This window comes from Azolla caroliniana, unplaced genomic scaffold (assembly GCF_043228905.1).
Source record: "Azolla caroliniana isolate FFs.n. ecotype wild unplaced genomic scaffold, voAzoCaro1.0.p SCAF_10, whole genome shotgun sequence".
NCBI classification, from domain to species: Eukaryota; Viridiplantae; Streptophyta; class Polypodiopsida; order Salviniales; family Salviniaceae; genus Azolla; species Azolla caroliniana.
This window is the reverse complement of record NW_028230445.1, coordinates 16,235,903-16,243,243: the sequence shown is the minus strand read 5'-3', so window position 1 is coordinate 16,243,243 and position 7,341 is coordinate 16,235,903.

Here is a 7,341-nt window from a genome sequence, read left to right as displayed (position 1 = left end):
GAGTATCCTACGAGGATACATTTCTCCGACTTCGAGTCAAGCTTTTGACGCTTCTCATCGGGGATGTGCACATACGCTATTGCGCCGAATATCCGAGTGTGCGATAAGTCCGGCTTCTTTCCGAAGTATTTTTCGTGCGGAGTGACCTCGTGCATGCCGGATGTTGTGCACCGGTTCATTAGGTAGACGGCCGTATTTGCAGCTTCGGCCCAATATGACTTGGGCATATGCTTCTCGTTCATCATGGCCCGCGCTACTTCGAGGATGTGCCGATTTTTGCACTCGGCTACTCTGTTTTGTTGCAAAGTGTGTCGGCAAGTGAATTCTCGCCGAATTCCTTCCTTTCGGAGATACGCCGTGAAATCGTCCGAGAAGTACTCCTTGCTGCCATCTTATCGGAGACATCGTACATGTCGGCCCGTGGCTTTCTCGACTTCATTCTTGAATTTTTGGAAGTGTCCGAACACTTCGCTCTTTTGCCGCATCGGATAGATCCAAGTGTGCCTAGAAAAGTCGACGATGAAGAGCACATAATATCGGCATCCGCCGAATGTAGCCGTCTGTGCCAGTCCCCATACGTCGGAATGACTACGTTGAGTAGACCTTTGCTCGTGTTCTGCTCTTTCGGGAATGGGTGTCGGTGTTGCTTGCTGAATTGGCATGCTTCGCATACACCTTCAATCTCCTTCTCTTTGAATGTCGAGGGTCCGATGACGACTCCTTTCGATTTCATTGCTTTGAGTTTGTTGGGATTGATGTGACCGATTCACTTATGCCATAGCTCTATGTCGGAGACGGCTTTCATGCCCTTTGCGAACATGGCTGATTTCATCTCGTGTGAGTCGAGAATGAACATTCGGCCCTCTCTTCGTCCGCGTGCGATGAGTCGGCCCTCTTTTTCAATGAAGCAACCGCCTTGATTAAATCGAACTTGCATCCCTTGCTCTACAATTTGGCCGACAGAGACCAAATTCTTTGTAATGGTCGATACATGCAAGACATTTTTAATGTAATTTTGCTTACCTTCTTTTCCGAACGGAACATTGCCGATGTGCCGAATCGGGTGCGTAGTGTCGTCTCTAGTTTCGACATAACCGGGTCGCTCCGGCTCTCAAAGTTCGAGAAACCATTCTTTATGAGATGTCATATGGTTTGAGGCTCCGAAGTCAACAAACCATATGTCCTCCGGATTGAGGGCACTAGTTGAGGTAGAGGCCGACATAGAGTTTGCTCTATGTTTCATCATGAACATTCCGCCACGGTCGGAGTTGTATGCGTACATTCCGCCACGATCCTCGTAGTCGGAATTGTGCCCGTACATTTCGCAATACTCTTCGTAGTCGGAATTGTGCACGTAATTCGTGAGTTTTCAGGTTGTGGAAGCTGATTCACGCATCTTCTTTCGGCACTCTTCTTCGTGGTGGCCGAGCTTTACGCAATATCCGCATTCGGTTGCGTTTTGACGGCTCGAGCCGGAGTGGAAGCTCTCCCTTCTTGCGAAGGTTCCTCGTTGGCTTCCGTTTTGCGACCGAAATTGGGAGTTGTTATCGTAGGTCGGACCTCGTCCGCCTTGTCCTTGGTCGAATCGGACTCTCGACCATCCGCGTCCTCTTCCTCCGTTCGAGTGCGTGTAGAGCATGTGGCCTTCCGACTCATTGCTCCTTGTACGCACGTGGTTTTCTTCGACCAATAGCATTGATTGGAGCTCAAAGAAGGAGGGAGATTTCTCCCGTGCTAGAACAGCGGTTCGCATCACGCCGAACCGTGGTGCAAGGCCACCGAGGCATATTTGAACCATCTCATCATCATCGATATTTACGCTTATTGAGCCGAGCGAATCGCAAAGCTCCTTGATCTTCGAGGTGTATATCGTGATGGACATGTCCCATTGTTGAATGTTGTTCAACTCTTGGCGGAGTTGAAGCCTTCTTGCGGTTGTGTTTGCCGCGAAAATCTTTCGTAGATTTTCCCATACCTCCTTCGGCGTCTTGGCTTCGCGAATGTAGCCGAGCATGTGATCATGAACACATGTCGCCAAGAAATACATCACACGGCTTGCAGCTTGCTCCCATGTCGTGTATCCGGGAGCCGCTTTGGCGGGTCAGTCTTCGTGCTCTCCTTTGATGTAGCTCCAATAGCCTTGTCCGACAAGGTATTGGTGCATATTGTACTCCCAAGATGCGAAGTTGTTTCGATCCAACTTCTCAGAAGGGAGAGCGCTCCCCATTTGAGTATTCATTATGTCGATTCTTCTTCTTCTTCTTCTTCTTCTTCTTCTTCTCTCTTCGAATGCGAGCTATGTAGCGATGCACCGGTTCTTGGTCGTTAGTGTGGAGCACAACACACGATCACGATGAGGCGAATGGGCTAGATCGAGCTATCAAATCGCTCTGATACCATGTAAAGAATCGTGTATGATCCTTGTGTAGTGGAATAGGTGTGAACTGTGTGTGTGTGTGTGTATGAGAGAGAGAGAGAGAGAGAGAGTATACGCAAGGTTAAGTATATTAACAAAGGAGAAAGACTCAACATTTTACAAAGAGGGAGGAGGGTGCTTTATATAGTCACCCTCTCTCTTCATTAACTACAAGACTCATGGAGCATGGGGAATGTGAAAGCTCATAAGTTATGTGTCATAGAATATGATTCTATGACTCATACTACATGCTAGAATACAAAGTGGTGACTCTTGACCGTTGGAGTGTCTATTCACTCTCAAGGTGAGTTCACACACTAGACCAAGTTGAGCTTGATTCTCAACAATCAATACATAAGCCAAAGAGTGTGGGTGATAGTGGACATCCTTCCTTGACCCCTATGTTACTTAAAAAGTGCTTTGAGATTCCACTATCCATTTTTAGTTGCCATTTAACTTGTTCATATAGGCGTGCAATAACAACTCAGTACTCTAATGGCATGTCAATCTCTACCATTCTATTCCAAAGCTCACTTTGTGGTACGATATCAAAAGCTTTCTTGAAATCAACAAAACAACTATAAAGTGCTTTTCCTTGTAGTCAACTCTCTTCCATGATTACTCTCAATGTGACCAAATGATCCACAGTGAAGTGTTTTGGTCTAAATCCTGCTTGCCCAAGTGCTCTTTTGCTTGTACTTTCAGCCCATGTGCTTACCTTTTGCTCCATAATAGTGCTATATAATTTAGCAATAGTTGAGCTCGCCATTATTGTACAATAATTTGATACTTGATTCTTATCTCCGGCTTTAAATATTAGTTTAATCCAATTCATAAGCCAATCATTTGGAAATCCTTGTTTTATAACTTGCTCTATAATTGTCATTATCCAATGACGAGTATGTGGCATTGTCCATTTTAAAAAGAGTTGGTAAAGATGGAAAGTGATTAATGTGAAACATTATATTAGCGTTAATCGACACATTGGTTTACAAATAATTTCCTAATCCATCCCTTCTTCCTCTTTGTCATTCGTCTCTCCAAACCACAATAGTTTGTCGGATAGTCAACAAATGTATGAAACATCAACAAATAAGCACCTCTAACCCAAAAGAAGTTACGAAGAAAGATGTTGAGCAAAAAAATTTGTTGATATTAATACAAGCACAAAAGAACTAATGAAAATGCGTGGACTAGTAGTGGGCAAGTTAAGGTCAACAAAAACACAAAATATATATAATAAATGACGAGATTGAAAAACTGAGTGCTATTTTCAACTACACCCCACAAGGATCGAAGAGTAAAGACAACAAAAGATGTAACGTCTTTTAGTATCCTTACCGGTTTTAGTAAGGATAACAAAAGATGCAAGCTATTGACATACAATGATTAAACTTTTAAGTTATAATTAGTATAATGATCAAGAGAGATAGATAGATGGATAGATTCTATTCTCGTATTCAGAGGTTAAATATGACCAATGAGACCAAAAATATTAAATTTCACGTAATACATGTGAAAGTGAGTAGCGACTCTCGATGTCGATGTTCAATAACTTTACCAAAATGAATGTTGCAATCAAGAGTGCACATTGTGATTGTGAGAGAAATTCGTGGAAAGATTGTGTTTGGTCAAAGATGTGTGGAAAGCATAGTTAAATATGATCAAATGCAGAGAGCATTGTATCAAAGTGTGATACTTGACTCTCGAACTTGTTTTTGGAAAAATGTGCATAGTCAACCACTCTCATCACTTGTGCCCGACACCCCGCCTCACCTCGCAATGCATGTGAGCTATGTCGCATGTAAGCAATGGTTTGGATGGCAAACAAGGGGATGAGGTCTAACATGTATTGATGTGTATGGTTTATGGAGGAATTTAGTGATGCATCATGAAGCAAGTGTGTTGCATCCTATCCATCCAACCATTTTCCCATATTGTATTTGTTGAGATATCAAGCTCAAGTAGATTTAGTAGTTAACACACATAACTTAGTAGTTACCTAAATAGAATCTAGTTAGTGTGTTGACCTTAAAGCCTTAAATAGGATTTTGTACTTGAGTGGGATACATTGTAGATCCTCCACTCCCATGTCCATTTAATATAGGACTTACACCTTTGTACCTATATTCTAATCACACATGTGCACCTTTGCACATGAGATGTATTTTTGTACCTCATTGTGGGTATTTTTGTATTTGATGATGCTTATTAATATAGAGGAAAAGTCTTTAGCTACACTCTTGTTAATCATCCCCCATTTACATTATTGTTCATGAGTATATTTACACCTTCGTACCTATATTCTAATCACACATGTGCACCTTTGCACATGAGATGTATTTTTGTACCTCATTGTGGGTATTTTTGTATTTGATTATGCTTATTAATATAGAGGAAAAGTCTTTAGCTACACTCTTGTTAATCATCCCCCGTTTACATTATTGTTCATATTTACACCTTTGTACACCTTTGTACCTATATTCTAATCACACATGTGCACCTTTGCACATGAGATGTATTTTTGTACCTCATTGTGGGTATTTTTGTATTTGATGATGCTTATTAATATAGAGGAAAAGTCTTTAGCTACACTCTTGTTAATCATCCCCGATTTACATTATTGTTCATAAGTGTATCTTCCTCTCACACACATACACACACAAATCACATAATCTTCCGTTGCTTTATATACTCACATAATTAGACCCTAATTAACCCTAGTTAATTACCTAATTATTAATAGTATCCAACCGAAACAAAAAAATTTGCTTTTATGTGTCTTTTGAATCCATTTGCTTGTTTCCCATGAGATTCGAGGAAGTCAATGTGAGGGATTTTTTAAAACCTTAAGCATGTATTCAATAACCCTTTCCATGGTCACGATCTCAAAGGGAAGTGATCTCATCTCAAGTAGGAGGAGGGTGTATGGTGTTTGTTTCTTAACTCGTATAAACTTTGTAAAAAAAAGCTTTTGGGCATTTTCGAAAGATTTAGGGATGCTACCACCCCATAGAGAAGTACCAGTGTCACCAAAGTGTCGAAAATGTATTTCTCGAGGACCCAACACTATTTCTCCATGATTGCATGTGTTCTCAAAAGTATAATATGGTCTCTTTCTTGCCTTTAGGTGGTGGGTAACACATTCATCCCATCTATGATTTGATTTGAATGAACTTCAAGGCCAAGATATTTGAAGCTCTCCACATGTTCAAAAAGCTCATTATTGTATATAATGCACGATTTATCTCTTTTTTGGCTCTTCACAACCATAGTCATTGTTTTAGAGCCATTGATTATGTGTGTGTGTGAGAGATAGAGGGAAAAACTTTTAGTTTCCAAGATGGATGTAACTCAATTGGTAAGGTTTCCCAACGGAGACAAGGAGGTCATGGGTTTAACCCTTACATTCCACAATAGCATCTAATGAATTAATAGATATCTATGAAGTTATAGAGATGTGAGAAATTTGGGTTTCGAACCCAACACGCAGTGCTTGTAGTGTAACAACTTACCACCAAGGGTAAGTTAATTATAATAAAAAGAGAGAGACTTTTGTTTAGGGAGTATAATAGAAGGAGGGATAACCCTTGTAAAATGTATATAATTTCACCTTTATACTTCCCATTCATTTGACTAAATTAAAGTTATGTCATTTTTCACACTCGAAGGGTATGATGGTCTATAAATATTACATTTGTATCCCTTTTCAATCTCCCATTCACCCTCTCTCGCTACTTATATGTATGTAGGAATCTTGAGTGTATCCTCAGATCAAAGCATCAAATGGGAGATTTTCAGTGGATACTTAGCAAACGAAAACCTATAGCTATACCTAATCAAGACAATAATGGTATTGCAATCTTGAAGATTATTGCTATATTTTTTTCGTTTATTGAAGATACACTGATTGCTTCATGGGAATAGTATGGCGCATCGTGAACAAGAACACGAACAATTTCTTTGAATCTAATGGCATGAATAACAATCGGCAACAATTCGGTTCGATTCGAGAGTCAAAACCGAGCGGTTAAATTTTTTTGAAACTTTGAACTGAACCGAACCAAACCATGAAACCGTTAAAAACGAAATGTTAGGTAAAAATCCAAATAGTTAAACTATTAAACTATTAAACTGTTAAACCGTGGTTTCGTGGTTCGGTTTTGGTTTTCAACTTAGGTCAAAATTCAAAATTTTAAAATTTTGATGATTTCAAAATTAAAAGAATTTTCCTAAAATGTGAAAATAGGCTTAAAAATGAAAAGGTTGTTTAAAAAAATATTGAAATATTTAAAAACCATTAAACCAAACCGAACCATTAAAAAAACTTGAACCTAAACTGAGCCGCGAAACCGCGGCTTAACGGTGGAAACAGTACGGTTCGGTTCGGTTCAAACCGAACCGTTGCCGATTGTTAGGTATGAAAGAAAATGGATGTGTGGGGAGCATGGTTCATGGACTACTTACAACTAGTAATAACACTCCACAAGAACTAAACCTCCCCACACAACCTGAACCCATTGAGGTTCCAACCCAAGACCTAAATCCCACCAACCCTCTCTCTCTCTCTCTCTCATCAATCATTCTTTGTTGCAGTGTTATATTCTTTCCATCGCCAAGCAACAAGACTTACCAGGTACTCTCTCTCTCTCTCTCTTCCCCCATTCCAGTGATATTCAATGTTGTAATTACTTTGAATGGATCCATCGCTATGTCCTGGGGGAATCAATCAAAACTTTACTTTGCAGATTCCATCGTATAGATCCGTGGAATCGCCAAAAATATGTCATGCCACGCAACAATTTTACACTAGTGTTAACCTTCTGCATGATGCAACATTTGCACACTACTATCAGCATGCTGTGTCAGGAAATCATTGCTATTCCTCATATACGTAAATCATACCCTGATGCAGCATCATATTC